Consider the following 22198-nt stretch of genomic DNA (forward strand, 5'->3'; position numbering starts at 1 on the left):
GTTGACCTTGCTGCAATGGAGGTGGAGGCTGAAGCTGCTGCCAGGAAGCTTGAGGTTGACTTGCCGAAGCTACAGAAGCCGCAGGGTGGTTGTCTATGTATTGTGGGACATAAGGCGGATGAAACGAAGCAGTATGCATAACCTGCTTCGACTGAGCTTGTTGAGATGCAGCTTCGGCTAGTTCCTTTTGCTTCTGGATTGTAACATGGCACGTCCTAGTGGTGTGGCCCTTGCCCTCTCCACAGAATAGGCAAAACAGTCTCCTTGGCTGATCTCCGAACCTTCCGCCGAAGCCCCTGGCGCCTCTGCCTCTTGGAGCTGGTGGCCGAAAGAAAGTTTGTTGCTGCCCCGAAGCCTGTGAGGAGCACTGCGGCCTGTTTTGCTGACTCCCCTTATCATCATTCTGAGTGTTGTGAATGGAACGGACATGCCTCGGGTAGTATCTTCCTCCGAAGCCCCTGGTCATCTCAGAAAATCTGAAGGCCTCCTCCCTTCTTTGGCGAAAGTCATTGTCAGCACGAATGTACTCATCCATCTTTTGGAGCAATTTCTGCAAGGTCTGAGGAGGCTTCCGAGCAAAGTATTGAGCTGCAGGTCCAGGACGGAGCCCCTTGATCATGGCTTCGATAACGATTTCATTGGGCACCGTTGGTGCCTGCGCCCTCAATCGTAAGAACCTTCGGACATACGCCTGAAGGTATTCTTCGTGATCCTGAATACACTGGAAGAGGGCTTGAGCTGTAACCGGCTTCGTTTGAAATCCTTGAAAGCTGGTCAGTAACATATCCTTCAGCTTCTGCCATGAATTGATTGTTCCTGGCCGAAGGGAGGAATACCAGGTCTGAGCAACATTCCTGACGGCCATGACGAAAGACTTCGCCATGATTGCAGCGTTGCCCCCGTACGAAGACACTGTTGCTTCGTAGCTCATCAAGAATTGCTTCGGGTCGGAGTGGCCGTCAAACATGGGGAGCTGGGGTGGCTTATAGGATGGGGGCCAAGGTGTAGCCTGCAGCTCAGCAGACAGAGGAGAAGCATCATCAAAAACAAAATTTCCCTGATGGAAATTATCATACCAGTCGTCTTCGTTGACGAAGCCCTCCTGATGGAGGTCTTTCTGATGAGGCCTTCTGTTCTGCTCATCGTGAGTGAGATGGCGAACTTCCTCAGAAGCTTCGTCAATTTGCCTTTGCAACTCAGCTAGGCGGGCCACCTTCTCCTTCTTCCTCTGCACTTGTTGATGTAGCATCTCCATCTCTCTGATTTCTTGGTCTAGCTCTTCTTCCTCAAGCGTCGGGCTAACAGCTTTTCTCTTCTGGCTTCTGGCCTCCCGAAGAGAGACGGTCTCCTGGTTGTGGTCCAGCGGTTGTAGTGCTGCAGCCCCAGCCGCTGAAGCTTTCTTCGGCGCCATAGCGAAGGTCTATAGCTTCCGAAGGTGTTCACGAAGACTCGAAGTGGAAGTGAGTTCACCGGAGGTGGGCGCCAATGTTGGTGACTTGTTCTCAAGTGCTAAGAGTTAAGAACAAGGCAACATAAAGAGTGTTAAGTGTTAACATCCTTCGTCCTTCGAAGCATTATGTTCCTTCGGGAAATAATGAGTCTCGGACGAAGGTCATGAGAGACATACCTTCGTAAACATAACAAGTAATGACGAAGGACTCACATAAGGCATGAAATATGATATAAGCATCACCATAGAATCATTTCTATTTTATTAACATGGAAAAACAGAAATGATTCCAAATTACAAATGTACCTTCGGTCCTGAGAGAAGGTGTAAAGTACAAGCGTGATGCCAAAAGCAAATGCCAAGTCAGCGTGAACAGTACGGGAGTACTGTTCATCTATTTATAGACGCGGGACGCAGCCCACGTAAAATTACATCCATGTCCATTACATTTGTTAACGGCTTATGGAAATCTGTCGAGGCCCCCGAAGTCTTTTCATCTTTGAGTCGGTTCCCCCTTCTGCCATCGCGCCGAAGCTTCCCTGCGCACAGCTTCGGCTACACTCGACCTTCGTCTGGTTCAGGCTTCGTCCTGGCCGTGCTCCATATTCATAATTCTGGATCCGAAAATGCCTGTTCACATAATCCACTCGGAAAACATTGTCAAATCATGTTTTTGAGGACCTTCGGAGGACGAAGGCCCCCAACAGTGTGAGCCTCAGAATTATCCTACCTCGCTTAACTTGGGAGGAGGAAGCCACTTTAAAAGGGAGAGCCATCCTTCCTGAAGCGTCACCAATCCTCTGTGACTCAAATGTGATACAATTACTAGTCCCAGGAGGCTAGTAAACACATTTATACATCAGATGATACCAAATCTGCTTAAACGAGACAAACCTACAAAGGTGGCGAACAACTTTAAGAGTTGGTCCACAACTCGAGACATATCATCAGAGTGGGGCTGAAGCAGCCCGATATACGCAGCGAAGCAAATCAGCGGTCCAACAGCCACAGGCAAGGTTGCGAACAGTCGTAACTCTTATCCGATCTCCTTTTTCTGAAAAACAACAAATAAGCAAGGGTGAGTACAAACGTACTCAGCAGCCCACCTTCACCCGCGGAATGGGGAAATCAGATATAATGCATGGAATATGTGGAGCTCAGGATATTTGCAGAAACAACAATATTTTATGCAGGGTTGTTTTTGAAAAACATTTTGTATTTTGCAAAGCGCATCCTCTCCAAAAGGAGCAGGAAGTTTTTCAATATTAGAACAAAACCCCCTGGACTAAACCATCCAGGTATCTCAGCAGTTCCCACTGGTTTTCATTTTCAAAAACAGCTACTGGACTTCCCGTCCACCATATCTCACGGCTCAACCGCCGAACCTTTTAAAAACCACTTTTCTCAAACGCACCCTTTCTTTTTGGAAAACAAAACACTAATTGACATACCACACCAGACTCGTCCATTCCTGTGGACACAGACTATTCGAATAGGTTTGAACTCTGCGCAGAGGGGTACACTTTACCCACTAGTCTGGCTCTGCGATCTCATGATCAATGAGATCCGAATCCGAATCTCTTTCTTTCCCCGCACGTCCTAACCTTAACGGTTATACCGGAAGGAGTCAGGCCACCGCCATGTCCAAACCGGACAAAACATTCCCCCTCCTTATCCTCCCGGTGCTCCCCAGCCTTCATAACTCTTGGGTTGGACCGTACGAGTTCAGATTGAGTGACTGCCCACACAGTCTCGAGTGGTTGTACTTATCATGAGTACAGGTAGTGAAAGATGACAAACCGGTCCTTATATGAGGGGACAATCCTTCTGCTCACGCCTAAACCAGCTGAACCTTCACCTTAGGCCCTCCCCTAAACCAGGGAGTCCCTGATCATCCCTACTCAAAGGTGATAAGGTGAAAACCCTTCATCATACACATTTTGAAAAGCATTTTCTTTTGAAAAACTCACACCTTTTCTCAAATCATCTGTAACAAATATATTAAGGATTGATTGCGACAAGAGGCTTGGGTGGCCATAATAACTTGTCTCAAAATCATATCATGCATAAAATAACAGGCTGAGGGTTGTGGTTGAAAAATCATAGGTAATTTATGCATCAAAGGGATCCAGTGAGCTTGCCGTGCTTATCCGGCGAAGGGGGAAGGAGAGCTTGCGGAACTGGCTTCTGGCTCCACCGCCTGGCGTAGACTTGCAGATCTGGCCTCCACGAGACGGCACGAACGCTCCGATAACTATGCAACATGAACAAGCAAACATACAAACCAACAAGTATACCAGCAAATATTTAGTATAGTGGTCAGAATAGCGATATATGGATGGGTAGAGTCTTGAGTAGAATCTGTGTAATGTGGTGTTGTGATATTACTGGTGGTGGAGCGGAGGTGCTTACCAGGAAGATGGACTGGAGGCGAAACGACACTATGTGTGTAGCCGACAGAGCGGAGTAACTGAGTGGGTGGGGTGTTTGCCTTGGCTGAGGGTGTTGAGTGTGTGTGGAGAGGGAGAGGGTAGCTGGGTGTATTTATAGCTAAGTGTATGTGGTGTAGCACAGTGAAGTTCACTGTTGGTGAGAATAGTGACGAATGAATCGTCTGACTTAGTATGAACAGGAGAGTTATAGGCAGAATATGGGACAAGAGTATTTTGGGAGTTTTCTGGAATATGAACCATGCTTAAGGGATGACAAGGTTGGATAGGGAATAATTCGATAAGAATTTAGAAACAAGAATTATTGGAATCTGAGTTTGGAAGCCTGGTTCAAAGGAATCTCAAAGTTAAGCATGCTCAACTTGGAGAAACCTAGGATGGGTGACCAGATGGGAGATTCCCTACTGGAAGGAAAATCACAGTCACCGGAGTTCGTATGACTGGAATATGGGTCTGGCTGGTCTTAGGTGGACTAGACAGCATGATGTATGAGTAGTTGAAATTTGGGGTGATCGGCTAATCGATGAATAGTGACGACGAAAAAGTTACTATAGATATCATCGATGAGTAGTAACGATGATAAATAGTAACAATGAATAGTAACGATGGTGAATAGTGTCGGTTAATAGTAATGATGAATAGTAACGGTAAATAGTGATGGTGAATAGTTCGTATGAACGAACGATGAAAGATGAATAGGAACTATGAACGAACGATCGGACGAACGAACAATTGGAGTTTCGGCAGCATAACGGCAAGACAAAGATTATCTGGAAGAACGATGAATAGAGACTATGAACGAACGATGAATGATGAATAGGAACTATGAACGAACGATGAACGATCGAATGATCGAACGAACGAACGATCGGAATTTCGGCAGCATAACGGCAGGAAAAGATTATTTGGATGAACGAACGGACGAACGATCGAATGATCGGACAAACGAACGATCGGAATTTCGGCAGCATAACGGCAGGACAAAGATTATCTGGAAGAACGATGAATAGGGACTATGAACGAACGATGAACGATGAATAGGAACTATGAACGGACGATGAACGATCGAATGATCGAACGAACGAATGATCGGAATTTCGGCAGCATAACGGTAGGAAAAAGATTATTTGGACGAACAAATGGACGAACGATCGAACGATCGGACGAACGGACGAATGAACCATGAACGATCGGACGAACGAACAAACTAAGAACAGGGGACGAACGATCGAAGAACGATCGAACGATCCTTGTGCTAGTGTGTGCTTGTGTGGAACATGGAGTGGGTGTGTGTGGGGGGGGGAAGAGAGTTGCCATGAAATGGCTTGGGGTGGGATGAGAGGAGGCCCTTGCCCCTCTATTTATAGCCATGGTGGGGAGATTAGGGGGAGGGATGAGAGGATTAGTGGGAGGATGAGAGGATTAGTGGGAGATTAGCATGGATTTGTCTTGTATAAGTGGGATTAGCTTGTAGAGCTCACCGTATGACACTGGATGCATACATATACGTATGAGCACGAGAAAACGTTATGAAGAAAATATTTGTAGGGACTTGAAAAATGATTATGAAGGTATTTCTTAGGAAGAAAAATACTTGGAGATATATCGGTGGAATATTTGGACAGTATTTCTGGAAAGAACTTGAAGGGGATCACTCGGGAAATATCTGGGCGGTATTTCTGGAAGAATTTGAGGGGGATCACTGGGGAAATATTTGTAGGATATTTTGAGGAGGATTTTGGAGAGAATATAGACCACTGTAATTTATTTGTTGATATCAACTTGCAAACAAACATTTTGAAATGAAATTTGAAATTCATTTTGAATTTAGAGGGAGTTTGAGAAAATTTCAAGATTTGAATTTTTGGGATGCTACAAATCTACCCCACTTAAAAGGAATCTCGTCCTCGAGATTCGGTTTAGAAGGGTTATGGGTATAGCTTTACTTCAGCTACATATCTTCACTTTGCAACTCTTCGAGGAGATGGAACTTCAACAAAATCTGGCCCTTGCGGAGCATCCGGCTGCTAATTGCAAACGCTGGCTACTCAAGATCATCTTCAAGCTTCTGGCTTTCGCTTGGCAACTAGCTTATTGAAGAAGTATCGATGCCAACACACAAACCTTTCTCTTGCAAACTCCCACATGGATTCCTTACTTGATTGGTCTTTTGGTGCTTCATTAACGGAACTTGGGTGACCCCCTCTTATCCAGAAACTTATATACTTTGATGATCTGGTGCTCCACAAGCTTGCTACAAGCCTTCTTCTTTTTCTCCATAGCAGGAACTTTACTGGAACACTACCCCACTTAAAAAGAATGAGGGTAGAACTCTTGAATCTTGGGGATTTGAACTCCTTGAAGTACCTCATAACAAGGGTGTTACAGGGCCTTCTTCTACTGTTGCCACTTGAGCAGGCTGCGGAGAGATGACTGACACAGGGTTGATTCTGGGAGAACCTTCTTCTTATCTTCTCTTCACTATCTTCTTTTCACTGACCCTTCCTTTCTCTTTGCTCTTCCCACTGGAGGATTCTATCAAAGAGTATTACCATCATACAGAGGAGGAAACCAAAGACTATGAACAATGTGCAACAGTCTTCAACCCAAGAATCACCAAGCATTGTGATCTTAGGGGCGAGGGAGTGGAAAATGGAGTTGCTTGCGATTTGGCAGAGGGGATTTTATCAGGTGTGTTTTGCTTGGGATGGGAGTTGAAGGAGCTGGTGGGGGGGGTTTATAGGCGAGTGTTGGTGTTCGGTTGCGGAGTAGTGGTGATGGAGTAGGTTCTACGCGGCAGCGGGTGCGACAAGGGGAAGGGGGGCCTGTTGCCGGCGACGATGGCGATGGGTGCGCTGCAAAAGGGGGCGTGGGTGGCGGTAGTGCGCTGCAAAGGGGGTGTGGGGCGGTGGTAGTGCGCATGGAGGTGGGCACGCGTGCAAGGGGCACGGGTGAGTGGTGGGGTCAATGACCCTGATGTTTGTGGTCTCTGGTTCCAAGAATCTTTGCCTCTCTGTATGGTAATAACTCCTTTTGTCCTCTTTTTCTGTTTACTTTGACTCATGGGCAGTGCTTTGATTCTCACGGTCGGTCCTTTTGACTGAGCGACTGGACTGGTTTCTTATGTAGCTTATTCCATGCTTCAAGGGTAAGCTTCCCGGTATCTTCTTGGGTAAGGCACTTTTCTCTTGAGATGTGTTAAGATGAGAATGGAAGCATAAGGTGAGGATTAGCTCTAATTTGTGATCTATGTTTTTAGAGAAATCCTTTCTTAAAAAGAAAGAAAACACATAAGCTCAGCAATGATAAGCACAAACAAATCAAATCTTTTGAATAAGGGAAGAATAGAGTTTTTCCAAAGCATGGACTACTCAGATTCAGGGGCTAAGCATAACTACTATTGCTCGGCTCCTGAACTGAGAACTATGCTAAATGCAACTTATGAGCACTAACGTTAAAGCATCACATATGCACTAAAAAGGGGAGAAAACATCAAGCAAAATTCATTTTGAAATGCCCTAGGGGGGCACACAATTAGAGTTTTGCAAAACACGAGTCTACACGATTACCTCTCATACATACATGGCTCTAGCCAAAGTGAAAAAAAACTTCACTACCCAATGCATGCAGAGGACTGGGCATAACTAACTTCAGACCAGACAACTTCTCTTCTGGCAAGGCTTGCACACAACTTCAATCTGAGACATCTCCTGGATGGGTCAAGAGCGAGCTGATGTTGATGACTTCTTCTGGCATTGATTGAGATGGCAAGACGGGGTCGAACTCTTTTTCAAGCGGGACTCGCTCTTGTAGCTCCTTCGAGGGCGACGGTGCTGGCGGGGTGCTCGCAGCTTCTTCCTTGACCTCAAGGGATGGTGCTGGAATCTTCTTCATGTTGAGGGGCTCAATCAACTCTGGCGAGGGATCTTGGGAGGACTCGGGGTGCTCTTGCTTATCCATAGCCTGAGAGAAGACTGGAATTCCTTCCAAGACTATGGCTCCTTCCGGTAGTTCCCAAGCCTTCTTCTCTCCTCTGATAGAGACCGGGTGACCTTCAAGAATCTGGGGATCTTCAGCTCTCCTGGGTTGAACTGGGTTAGATGAAGCGGGCTCTTGGATCCGCAGGGCTCTACGTTGGTTATGGGTTACCAAGTAGGCATCCATCAACTTCTGGACGTGCTCATCCTTGGCTTGCTTCAGGGCTTCAACAGTAATGACTTCACGACTTTCCAAGGCAGCTACACGGGCTTGAGCTGTGGTGAGGTCCACATGGAGCTGACGGTTGCGCTTCTCTGCATCTTCTGCTCGGGCAATCATCTGATGGTGGTGTCGAGCCAAGAAATCATACTGTGCATCCAGGGTGAGCAGGTATGCAGAGGTGCACGACTGTGGGGTCGTCCTCAAGCAGCTACTTCCCTTCCAATGCACGCATCCTGGCCATCCAAACTGGACGGTCTCTCTGAAAGGGCGGAAAGAATCTGAGCGGGGTGTCGGCCACTTCTTCTTCATAGATCTGACACAGGGTCCTCAATGCCTTGCGGGCGATGACTTGGTAGGTGTCTCTGAATCTGTGCCCAGCAGCAGTGACACTCCATTCCACATGGTGCGGACTGGATCCAATGTATACAGTCACGACACACTTCTCTATGTCATGCTCGATGAATTCACGACCATCATACTCTGGCTGGCTCCTGATTCCGAGGCGGACTGTGCATGCTCTCAGCAACTTGGGGAAACCATCTTTATTCTGGCAAAAGCTGGTTTGGCAGCGAACCTCCTTCTGACTTCTGAGAGAAGGAAAGGGGGAAAACATTTTTGAAATGAAGGGATGAGAGCAAGAATTTTTTTAAGAAAATAGTTTGGACTCAAAAACTTTTGGATCAGGCTAAGGGTTACGTCCTGCGGCCAACCTAACAGCTCTTATACCACCTGAAGCGTCCCCAATCCTCTGGGACTCAAATGTGATACAATTACTAGTCCCAGGAGGCTAGTAAACACATTTATACATCAGATGATACCAAATCTGCTTAAACGAGATAAACCTACAAAGGTGGTGAACAACTTTAAGAGTTGGTCCACAACTCGAGACATATCATCAGAGTGGGGCTAAAGCAGCCCGATATACGCAGCGAAGCAAATCAGCGGTCCAACAGCCATAGGCAAGGTTGGGAACTGTCGTAACTCTTACCCGATCTCCTTTTTCTGAAAAACAACTGAAAGGGAATTAGGCTTACACCTAGTTCCTATATAATTTTGGTGGTTGAATTGCCCAACACAAATCTTTGGACTAACTAGTTTGTTCTAGTGTATAAGTTATACAGGTGTCAAAGGTTCACAACATAGCCAATAAAATGACCAAGTGTTGGGTTCAACAAAAGGGCAAAGAGCCAACCGAAGGCCCTCTGGTCTGGGCGCACCGGACTGTCCGGTGTGCCACCGGACAGTGTCCGGTGCACCACCGGACAGTGTCCGGTGCACCAGGGGACTCCAGCTCGAACTCGCCACCTTCGGGAATTTCCAGGGGCTCTCGCACTATAATTCACCGGACTGTCCGGTGTACACCGGACAGTGTCCGGTGCGCCATGGAGAAGCGGCCTCAGGAACTCTTCAGCTTCGGGAAAAGCCAACGTCTCGTCCGCTATAATTCACCGGACATGTCCGGTGTGCACCGGACTGTCCGGTGTGACTCCAGCGCAACGGCTATCCCGCGCCAACGGCTACCTGCAGAGGCATTAAATGCGCCGCAGCGCGCGCAGACGTCAGGTTTGCCCATACTGGCGCACCGGACAATGAACAGGAGCTGTCCGGTGCGCCACCGGACATCAAGGGTGGCCCACAAGTCAGAACTCCAACGGTCAGATTCCAACGGCACTGATGACGTGGCAGGGGCACCGGACATGTCCGGTGTGCACCGGACTGTCCGGTGCGCCATCGAGCAGACTGGCTCCCCAACGGCCACATTTGGTGGTTGGGGCTATAAATACCCCAACCACCCCACATTCATTGCCATCCAAGTTTTCCCACTTCTCAACCACTTACAAGAGCTAGGCATTCAATTCTAGACACATTCAAAGAGATCAAATCCTCTCCAATTCCACACAAAACCCTAGTGACTAGAGAGAGTGATTTGCCGTGTTCTTTTGAGCTCTTGCGCTTGGATCGCATTCTTTCTTTCTCTTGTGCTCTTGTGATCAACACTCAATTGTAACCGAGGCAAGAGGCACCAATTGTGTGGTGGCCCTTGCGGGGAAGTTTTGTTCCCGGTTGATTGAGAAGAAGGAAAGCTCACTCGGTCCGAGGGACCGTTTGAGAGAGGGAAGGGTTGAAAGAGACCCGGCCTTTGTGGCCTCCTCAACGGGGAGTAGGTTTGCAAGAACCGAACCTCGGTAAAACAAATCCACGTGTCACTCTCCTTATTTGCTTGCGATTTGTTTTGCGCCCTCTCTTGCGGACTCATTTATTATTACTAACGCTAACCCCGGCTTGTAGTTGTGATTATTTTTGTAAATTTCAGTTTCGCCCTATTCACCCCCCCTCTAGGCGACTATCAATTGGTATCAGAGCCCGGTGCTTCATTAGAGCCTAACCGCTCGAAGTGATGTCGGGAGATCACGCCAAGAAGGAGATGGAGACCGGCGACGACAAGCCCACTACAAGCCAAGGGAGCACTTCATCTTCATCGGAAGAGTCCCGCACCAAGAGAAGAGAGAAGAAAAAGAAATCCTCCAAGCGGAAGGAGAAAAGATCTTCCTCTTCTCACCATAAGGAGAAGAAGGAAAAATCTTCTCACAAGCCGCATCGGAGTGGGGACAAGCACAAAAGGATGAGGAAGGTGGTCTTCTACGAGACTGACACTTCATCGACCTCCACCTCCGGCTCCGACGCGGCGTCCGTCACTTCTAAACGCCAAGAGCGTAAGAAGTATAGTAAGATCCCCCTACGCTACCCTCGCATTCCTAAACATACACCTTTACTTTCCGTCCCATTAGGCAAACCACCAACTTTTAATGGTGAAGATTATGCTATGTGGAGTAATTTGATGCGATTTCATCTAACCTCTCTCCACAAAAGATTATGGGATGTTGTTGAGTATGGTGTACAGGTACCATCCGTAGGGGATGAGGACTACGACACGGACGAAGTGGCCCAAATCGAGCACTTCAACTCTCAAGCCACAACCATTCTCCTTGCCTCTTTAAGCAAGGAGGAATACAACAAAGTACAAGGGTTGAAGAACGCCAAGGAGATTTGGGACCTACTCAAGACGGCGCATGAGGGTGATGAACTCACCAAGATCACCAAGCGGGAAACGATCGAGGGGGAGCTCGGTCGCTTCCGTCTTCGCCAAGGGGAGGAGCCACAAGACATGTACAACCGGCTCAAGACCTTGGTGAACCAAGTGCGCAACCTCGGGAGCACAAAATGGGATGACCACGAAGTGGTTAAGGTTATTCTGAGAGCCCTTATTTTCCTTAACCCTACTCAAGTACAATTAATTCGTGGCAATCCTAGATATACACAAATGACCCCCGAGGAAGTCATCGGGAATTTTGTTAGTTTTGAATGCATGATTAAGGGCTCCAAGAAGATCAACGAGCTTGATGAGCCTTCCACATCCGAGGCGCAACCCGTGGCCTTCAAGGCAACGGAAGAGGAGTCTACACCAAGTAGACAACCAATTGACGCCTCCAAGCTCGACAACGAGGAGATGGCCCTAATCATCAAAAGCTTCCGGCAAATCCTCAAGCAACGGAAGGGGAAGGACTACAAATCCCGTTCCAAGAAGGTTTGCTACAAGTGTGGTAAGCCCGGTCACTTTATTGCTAAATGTCCATTATCAAGTGACAGTGACAGGGACAACGACAAGAAGGGCAAGAGGAAGGAGAAGAAGAAGTACTACAAGAAGAAGGGCGGCGATGCCCATGTTTGTCGGGAGTGGGACTCCGACGAAAGCTCAAGCGACTCCTCCGACGACGAGGACGCCGCCAACATCGCCGTCACCAAAGGCCTCCTCTTCCCAAACGTCGGCCACAAGTGCCTTATGGCCAAGGACGGCAAAAAGAAGGTAAAATCAAAGTCCTCCACTAAATATGAAACATCTAGTGATGAGGATGATAAAAATGAGGAGGATAACTTGCGTATTCTTTTTGCCAACCTTAACATGGAACAAAAGGAAAAATTAAATGAGCTAATTAGTGCTATCCATGAAAAGGATGATCTCTTGGACTCCCAAGAGGATTTCCTAATCAAGGAAAACAAGAAACATGTTAAGGTTAAAAATGCTTATGCTCTAGAAAGAGAAAAATGTGAAAAATTATCTAGTGAGCTAAGCACTTGCCATGAGATTTTAGACAACCTTAGAAATGAAAATGCTAATTTGTTGGCTAAGGTTGATTCTCATGTTTGCATTGATCCTAGAAATGATGATGTTGATTTGCTCGCTAGGATTGATGAATTGAATGCTTCCATCGCTAGCCTTAGAAATGAGAATGAGAAATTAATTGCTAAGGCTAAGGATTTTGATATTTGCAATACTACTATTTCTGACCTTAGAACTAAGAATGATTTGTTGCATGCTAAGGTTATTGAATTAAAGTCTTGCAAACCCTCTACATCTACTATTGAGCATGTGTCCATTTGCACTAGATGTAGAGATATTAATGTTGATGCTATCCATGATCACCTTGCCTTAATTAAAAAACAAAATGATCACATAGCACAACTTAATGCTAAAATTAGAGAGCATGACTTAGAAAATGAAAAATTTAAATTTGCTAGAAGCATGCTCTATAATGGGAGACGCCCGGGCATTAAGGACGGCATTGGCTTTCAAAGGGGAGACAATGTCAAAATTAATGCCCCTCCTAAGAACTTGTCTAACTTTGTTAAGGGCAAGGCTCCCATGCCTCAGGATAACGAGGGTTACATTTTGTATCCTGCCGGGTATCCTGAGAATAAGATTAAGAAAATTCATTCTAGGAAGTCTCACTCTGGCCCTAATTATGCTTTTATGTATAAGGGTGAGACATCTAGATCTAGGCAACCAACCCATGCCAAGTTGCCTAGAAAGAAAACTATTAATGCATCAAATGATCATGCCATTTCATTTAAAACTTTTGATGCATCTTATGTGTTGACTAGCAAATCTGGCAAGGTGGTTGCCAAAATTGTTGGGGGCAAACACAAGGGCTCCAAGACTTGTGTTTGGGTACCCAAAGTTCTTGTATCTAATGCTAAAGGACCCAAAACCGTTTGGGTACCTAAAACAAAGAACTAAGCTTGTTTTGTAGGTTTATGCATCCGGGGGCACAAGTTGGATACTCGACAGCGGGTGCACAAACCACATGACCGGGGAGAAAAAGATGTTCTCCTCATATGAGAAAAACAAAGACCCCCAACGAGCTATCACATTTGGGGATGGAAATCAAGGGTTGGTCAAAGGTTTGGGTAAAATTGCTATTTCACCTGACCATTCCATTTCCAATGTTTTTCTTGTTGATTCATTAGATTACAACTTGCTTTCTGTTTCTCAATTATGTCAAATGGGCTACAACTGTCTTTTTACTGATATAGGTGTCACTGTCTTTAGAAGAAGTGATGATTCAATAGCATTTAAGGGTGTGTTGGAGGGTCAGCTATACTTAGTAGATTTTGATAGAGCTGAGCTCGACACATGTTTAATTGCTAAGACTAACATGGGTTGGCTCTGGCACCGCCGACTAGCCCATGTTGGGATGAAGAATCTTCATAAGCTTCTAAAGGGAGAGCACATTTTAGGACTAACCAATGTTCATTTTGAGAAAGACAGGATTTGTAGCGCATGCCAAGCAGGGAAGCAAGTTGGCACTCATCATCCACACAAGAACATAATGACGACTGACAGGCCACTGGAGCTCCTACACATGGATCTATTCGGCCCGATCGCTTACATAAGCATCGGCGGGAGTAAGTACTGTCTAGTTATTGTGGATGATTATTCTCGCTTCACTTGGGTATTCTTTTTACAGGAAAAATCTCAAACCCAAGAGACTTTAAAAGGATTCTTGAGACGGGCTCAAAATGAGTTCGGCTTAAGGATCAAGAAAATAAGAAGCGACAATGGGACGGAGTTCAAGAACTCTCAAATTGAGAGCTTCCTTGAGGAGGAGGGCATCAAGCATGAGTTCTCTTCTCCCTACACGCCACAACAAAATGGTGTAGTGGAGAGGAAGAATCGAACTCTTTTGGACATGGCAAGAACCATGCTTGATGAGTACAAGACGCCGGACCGGTTTTGGGCCGAAGCGGTCAACACCGCCTGCTACGCCATCAACCGGTTATATCTTCACCGAATCCTCAAGAAGACATCATATGAACTCCTAACCGGTAAAAAGCCCAATATTTCATATTTTAGAGTTTTTGGTAGCAAATGCTTCATTCTTATTAAAAGAGGTAGAAAATCAAAATTTGCTCCTAAAACTGTAGAAGGCTTTTTACTTGGTTATGACTCAAACACAAGGGCATATAGGGTCTTTAACAAGTCCACTGGACTAGTTGAAGTCTCCTGTGACGTTGTGTTTGATGAAACTAACGGCTCTCAAGTGGAGCAAGTTGATCTTGATGAGATAGGTGAAGAACAGGCTCCATGTATCGCGCTAAGGAACATGTCCATCGGGGATGTGTGTCCTAAGGAATCCGAAGAGCCTCCAAGTACACAAGATCAACCATCCTCCTCCATGCAAGCATCTCCACCAACTCAAAATGAAGATGAGGCTCAAAATGATGAAGAGCAAAATCAAGAAGTCAAGCCACCTCAAGATAAGAGCAATGATCAAGGGGGAGATACAAATGATCAAGAAAAGGAGGATGAGGAAGAACCAAGACCGCCACACCCAAGAGTCCACCAAGCAATCCAACGAGATCACCCCGTCGACACCATCCTCGGCGACATTCATAAGGGGGTAACTACACGATCTCGGGTTGCTCATTTTTGTGAACATTACTCTTTTGTTTCCTCTATTGAGCCACACAGGGTAGAGGAAGCTCTCCAAGATTCGGATTGGGTAGTGGCAATGCAAGAAGAGCTCAACAATTTCACGAGGAATGAGGTATGGCATTTAGTTCCACGTCCTAACCAAAATGTTGTAGGAACCAAATGGGTCTTCCGCAACAAGCAAGATGAACATGGTGTGGTGACAAGGAACAAAGCTCGACTCGTGGCCAAAGGGTATTCACAAGTCGAAGGTTTGGATTTCGATGAAACCTATGCACCCGTAGCTAGGCTTGAGTCAATTCGCATATTATTGGCCTATGCTACTTACCATGGCTTTAAGCTCTATCAAATGGACGTGAAAAGTGCCTTCCTCAACGGACCAATCAAGGAAGAGGTCTATGTTGAGCAACCTCCCGGCTTTGAAGACAGTGAGTACCCTAACCATGTCTATAGGCTCTCTAAGGCGCTTTATGGGCTCAAGCAAGCCCCAAGAGCATGGTATGAATGCCTAAGAGATTTCCTTATTGCTAATGGCTTCAAAGTTGGCAAGGCCGATCCTACGCTCTTTACTAAAACTCTTGAAAATGACTTGTTTGTATGCCAAATTTATGTTGATGATATTATATTTGGGTCTACTAACGAGTCTACATGTGAAGAGTTTAGTAGGATCATGACACAGAAATTCGAGATGTCGATGATGGGGGAGTTGAAGTATTTTCTAGGATTCCAAGTCAAGCAACTCCGAGAGGGCACCTTCATTAGCCAAACGAAGTACACTCAAGACATTCTTGCTAAGTTTGGGATGAAGGATGCCAAACCCATCAAGACACCCATGGGAACTAATGGGCATCTCGACCTCGACACGGGAGGTAAGTCCGTGGATCAAAAGGTATACCGGTCGATGATTGGTTCATTGCTTTATTTATGTGCATCTCGACCGGACATTATGCTTTCCGTTTGCATGTGTGCAAGATTCCAATCCGACCCTAAGGAATCACACCTTACGGCCGTAAAAAGAATCTTGAGATATTTGGCTTATACTCCTAAGTTTGGGCTTTGGTACCCTAGGGGATCCACATTTGATTTAATTGGTTATTCGGATGCCGACTGGGCGGGGTGCAAAATCAATAGGAAGAGCACATCGGGGACTTGCCAGTTCTTGGGAAGATCCTTGGTGTCTTGGGCTTCAAAGAAGCAAAATTCGGTCGCTCTTTCCACCGCCGAAGGCGAGTACATTGCCGCAGGACATTGTTGCGCGCAATTGCTTTGGATGAGGCAAACCCTGCGGGACTACGGTTACAAATTAACCAAAGTCCCTTTGCTATGTGATAATGAGAGTGCAATCAAAATGGCCGACAATCCCGTCGAGCATAGCCGCACTAAGCACATAGCCATTCGATATCATTTTCTTAGGGATCACCAACAAAAGGGGGATATCGAGATTTCTTACATTAATACTAAAGATCAATTAGCCGATATCTTTACCAAGCCACTTGATGAACAATCTTTTACCAGACTTAGGCATGAGCTCAATATTCTTGATTCTAGAAATTTCTTTTGCTAAGCTTGCACACATAGCTCATTTGAATACCTTTGATCATATCTCCTTTATATGCTATGACTAATGTGTTTTCAAGTCGATTTCAAACCAAGTCATAGGTATATTGAAAGGGAATTGGAGTATTCGGCGAAGACAAAGGCTTCCACTCCGTAACTCATGCTTCGCCATCACTCCGAGCAACTCTCTCTTCTTTGGGGGAGAAATGAGCATCAAGGAAAAGGACTTCATCCTTGGGGGAGAGAGTAAAAGCTCAAACGCAACAGGACTTCGTCTTTGGTATAATCTTAACTCATTTATTTATGACCAAAGAGGAAGATTGCACTTCGAGGGCTCTATTGACTCCGTTTTTGGCGATTTATGCCAAAAAGGGGGAGAAATGAGCCCAAAGCAAAAGGACCGCACCACCACCACCAAATTCAAAAACTTAGTGCTTTCCAAAAGTCTTTATCATTTGGTATCCTATTGTGTTCAAAAGGGGGAGAAAGTAGTATTTCAAAAATGGTATATCAAAACCCTCTTGAACACTAAGAGGTGGATCTCTTTTAGGGAGAGTTTTGTTTAGTCAAAGGAAAAGCATTTGAAACAGGGGGAGGAAATTTCAAATCTTGAAAATGCTTTGCAAACTCTTATTCATGTACCTTTGACTATTTGCAAAAGATCTTTGAAATGGATTTACAAAAAGAATTTGCAAAAACAAAACATGTGGTGCAAACGTGGTCCAAAATGTTATATAAGAAAGAAACATTCCTTGCATATCTTGTAAGTAGTTATATTGGCTAAATTCCAAGCAACCTTTGCACTTATTTTATGCAAACTAGTTCAATTATGCACTTCTATATTTGCTTTGGTTTGTGTTGGCATCAATCACCAAAAAGGGGGAGATTGAAAGGGAATTAGGCTTACACCTAGTTCCTATATAATTTTGGTGGTTGAATTGCCCAACACAAATCTTTGGACTAACTAGTTTGTTCTAGTGTATAAGTTATACAGGTGTCAAAGGTTCACAACATAGCCAATAAAATGACCAAGTGTTGGGTTCAACAAAAGGGCAAAGAGCCAACCGAAGGCCCTCTGGTCTGGGCGCACCGGACTGTCCGGTGTGCCACCGGACAGTGTCCGGTGCACCACCGGACAGTGTCCGGTGCACCAGGGGACTCCAGCTCGAACTCGCCACCTTCGGGAATTTCCAGGGGCTCTCGCACTATAATTCACCGGACTGTCCGGTGTACACCGGACAGTGTCCGGTGCGCCATGGAGAAGCGGCCTCAGGAACTCTTCAGCTTCGGGAAAAGCCAACGGCTCGTCCGCTATAATTCACCGGACATGTCCGGTGTGCACCGGACTGTCCGGTGTGACTCCAGCGCAACGGCTATCCCGCGCCAACGGCTACCTGCAGAGGCATTAAATGCGCCGCAGCGCGCGCAGACGTCAGGTTTGCCCATACTGGCGCACCGGACAATGAACAAGAGCTGTCCGGTGCGCCACCGGACATCAAGGGTGGCCCACAAGTCAGAACTCCAACGGTCAGATTCCAACGGCACTGATGACGTGGCAGGGGCACCGGACATGTCCGGTGTGCACCGGACTGTCCGGTGCGCCATCGAGCAGACTGGCTCCCCAACGGCCACATTTGGTGGTTGGGGCTATAAATACCCCAACCACCCCACATTCATTGCCATCCAAGTTTTCCCACTTCTCAACCACTTACAAGAGCTAGGCATTCAATTCTAGACACATTCAAAGAGATCAAATCCTCTCCAATTCCACACAAAACCCTAGTGACTAGAGAGAGTGATTTGCCGTGTTCTTTTGAGCTCTTGCGCTTGGATCGCATTCTTTCTTTCTCTTGTGCTCTTGTGATCAACACTCAATTGTAACCGAGGCAAGAGGCACCAATTGTGTGGTGGCCCTTGCGGGGAAGTTTTGTTCCCGGTTGATTGAGAAGAAGGAAAGCTCACTCGGTCCGAGGGACCGTTTGAGAGAGGGAAGGGTTGAAAGAGACCCGGCCTTTGTGGCCTCCTCAACGGGGAGTAGGTTTGCAAGAACCGAACCTCGGTAAAACAAATCCACGTGTCACTCTCCTTATTTGCTTGCGATTTGTTTTGCGCCCTCTCTTGCGGACTCATTTATTATTACTAACGCTAACCCCGGCTTGTAGTTGTGATTATTTTTGTAAATTTCAGTTTCGCCCTATTCACCCCCCCTCTAGGCGACTATCAACAACAAATAAGCAAGGGTGAGTACAAACGTACTCAGCAGCCCACCTTCACCCGCGGAATGGGGAAATCAGATATAATGCATGGAATATGTGGAGCTCAGGATATTTGCAGAAACAACAATATTTTATGCAGGGTTGTTTTTGAAAAACATTTTGTATTTTGCAAAGCGCGTCCTCTCCAAAAGGAGCAGGAAGTTTTTTAATATTAGGACAAAACCCCCTGGACTAAACCATCCAGGTATCTCAGCAGTTCCCACTGGTTTTCATTTTCAAAAACAGCTACTGGACTTTCCGTCCACCATAGCTCACGGCTCAACCGACGAACCTTTTAAAAACCACTTTTCTCAAACACACCCTTTCTTTTTGGAAAACAAAACACTAATTGATATACCACACCAGACTCATCCATTCCTGTGGACACAGATTATTCGAATAGGTTTGAACTCTGCGCAGAGGGGTACACTTTACCCACTAGTCCGGCTCTGCGATCTCATGATCAATGAGATCCGAATCCGAATCTCTTTCTTTCCCCGCACGTCCTAACCTTAACAGTTATACCGGAAGGAGTCAGGCCACCACCATGTCCAAACCGGACAAAACATTCCCCCTCCTTATCCTCCCGGTGCTCCCCAGCCTTCATAACCCTGGGGTTGGACCGTACGAGTTCAGATTGAGTGACTGCCCACACAGTCTCGAGTGGTTGTACTTATCATGAGTACAGGTAGTGAAAGATGACAAACCGGTCCTTATATGAGGGGACAATCCTTCTGCTCACGCCTAAACCAGCTGAACCTTCACCTTAGGCCCTCCCCTAAACCAGGGAGTCCCTGATCATCCCTACTCAAAGGTGATAAGGGTGAAAACCCTTCATCATACACATTTTGAAAAACATTTTCTTTTGAAAAACTCACACCTTTTCTCAAATCATCTGTAACAAATATATTAAGGATTGATTGCGGCAAAAGGCTTGGGTGGCCATAATAACTTGTCTCAAAATCATATCATGCATAAAATAACAGGCTGAGGGTTGTGGTTGAAAAATCATAGGTAATTTATGCATCAAAGGGATCCAGTGAGCTTGCCGTGCTTATCCGGCGAAGGGGGAAGGAGAGCTTGCGGAACTGGCTTCTGGCTCCACCGTCTGGCGTAGACTTGCAGATCTGGCCTCCACGAGACGGCACGAACGCTCCGATAACTATGCAACATGAACAAGCAAACATACAAACCAGCAAGTATACCAGCAAATATTTAGTATAGTGGTCAAAATAGCGATATATGGATGGGTAGAGTCTTGAGTAGAATCTGTGTAATGTGGTGTTGTGATATTACTGGTGGTGGAGCGGAGGTGCTTACCAGGAGGGTGGACTGGAGGCGAAACGACACTATGTGTGTAGCCGGCAGAGCGGAGTAACTGAGTGGGTGGGGTGTTTGCCTTGGCTGAGGGTGTTGAGTTTGTGTGGAGAGGGAGAGGGTAGCTGGGTGTATTTATAGCTGAGTGTATGTGGTGTAGCACAGTGAAGTTCACTGTTGGTGAGAATAGTGACGAATGAATCGTCTGACTTAGTATGAACAGGAGAGTTATAGGCAGAATATGGGACAAGAGTATTTTGGGAGTTTTCTGGAATATGAACCATGCTTAAGGGATGACAAGGTTGAATAGGGAATAATTTGATAAGAATTTAGAAACAAGAATTATTGGAATCTGAGTTTGGAAGCCTGGTTCAAAGGAATCTCAAAGTTAAGCATGCTCAACTTGGAGAAACCTAGGATGGGTGACCAGATGGGAGGTTCCCTACTAGAAGGAAAATCACAGTCACCGGAGTTCGTATGACTGGAATATGGGTCTGGCTGGTCTTAGGTGGACTAGACAGCATGATGTATGAGTAGTTGAAATTTGGGGTGATCGGCTAATCGATGAATAGTAACGATGAATAGTGACGACGAAAAAGTTACTATAGATATTATCGATGAGTAGTAACGATGATAAATAGTAACAATGAACAGTAACGATGGTGAATAGTGTCGGTAAATAGTAATGATGAATAGTAACGGTAAATAGTGATGGTGAATAGTTCGTCTGAACGAACGATGAACGATGAATAGGAACTATGAACGAACGAACGATCGAATGATCGGACAAACGAACGATTGGAATTTCGGCAGTATAACAGCAAGACAAAGATTATCTGGAAGAACGATGAATAGGGACTATGAACGAACGATGAACGATGAATAGGAACTATGAACGAACGATGAACGATCGAATGATCGAACGAACGAACGATCGGAATTTCGGCAGCATAACGACAGGAAAAGATTATTTGGATGAACGAACGGACGAACGATCGAATGATCGGACAAACGAACGATCGGAATTTCGGCAGCATAACGGCAGGACAAAGATTATCTGGAAGAACGATGAATAGGGACTATGAACGAACGATGAACGATGAATAGGAACTATGAACGGACGATGAACGATCGAATGATCGAACGAACGAATGATCGGAATTTCGGCAGCATAACGGTAGGAAAAAGATTATTTGGACGAACAAATGGACGAACGATCGAACGATCGGACGAACGGACGAATGAACCATGAACGATCGGACGAACGAACAAACTAAGAACAGGGGACGAACGATCGAAGAACGATCGAACGATCCTTGTGCTAGTGTGTGCTTGTGTGGAACATGGAGTGGGTGTGTGTGTGGGGGGGGGAAGAGAGTTGCCATGAAATGGCTTGGGGTGGGATGAGAGGAGGCCCTTGCCCCTCTATTTATAGCCATGGTGGGGAGATTAGGGGGAGGGATGAGAGGATTAGTGGGAGGATGAGAGGATTAGTGGGAGATTAGCATGGATTTGTCTTGTATAAGTGGGATTAGCTTGTAGAGCTCACCGTATGACACTGGATGCATACATATATGTATGAGCACGAGAAAAAGTTATGAAGAAAATATTTGTAGGGACTTGAAAAATGATTATGAAGGTATTTCTTAGGAAGAAAAATACTTGGAGATATATCGGTGGAATATTTGGACAGTATTTCTGGAAAGAACTTGAAGGGGATCACTCGGGAAATATCTGGGTGGTATTTCTGGAAGAATTTGAGGGGGATCACTGGGGAAATATTTGTAGGATATTTTGAGGAGGATTTTGGAGAGAATATAGACCACTGTAATTTATTTGTTGATATCAAATTGCAAACAAACATTTTGAAATGAAATTTGAAATTCATTTTGAATTTAGAGGGAGTTTGAGAAAATTTCAAGATTTGAATTTTTGGGATGCTACACTTCCCCCATTGGACTAGTCTTTTGGGGCGATTGAGCCTTTCCCTGAGTTGGGTGTGCATAATGAACTGTTGGGCTTCGGGCAATCCTAATTTGTTGGGCCTCGACCAATCCCACCTGGGCTGGGTGTATCACCAACCCTCGACCTTACAAAGACGCGGGTTTCCCCAAATCCCTCCTAGGGGAGCTGTCGAGCAGGGCATCTACCAGTTTCCAAACGAAGGGTTCTAAAGCCCTAGCCATCTCAGCGAGCT

Source organism: Zea mays, chromosome 6 (genome assembly GCF_902167145.1).
Source record: "Zea mays cultivar B73 chromosome 6, Zm-B73-REFERENCE-NAM-5.0, whole genome shotgun sequence".
Taxonomy (NCBI): Eukaryota; Viridiplantae; Streptophyta; class Magnoliopsida; order Poales; family Poaceae; genus Zea; species Zea mays.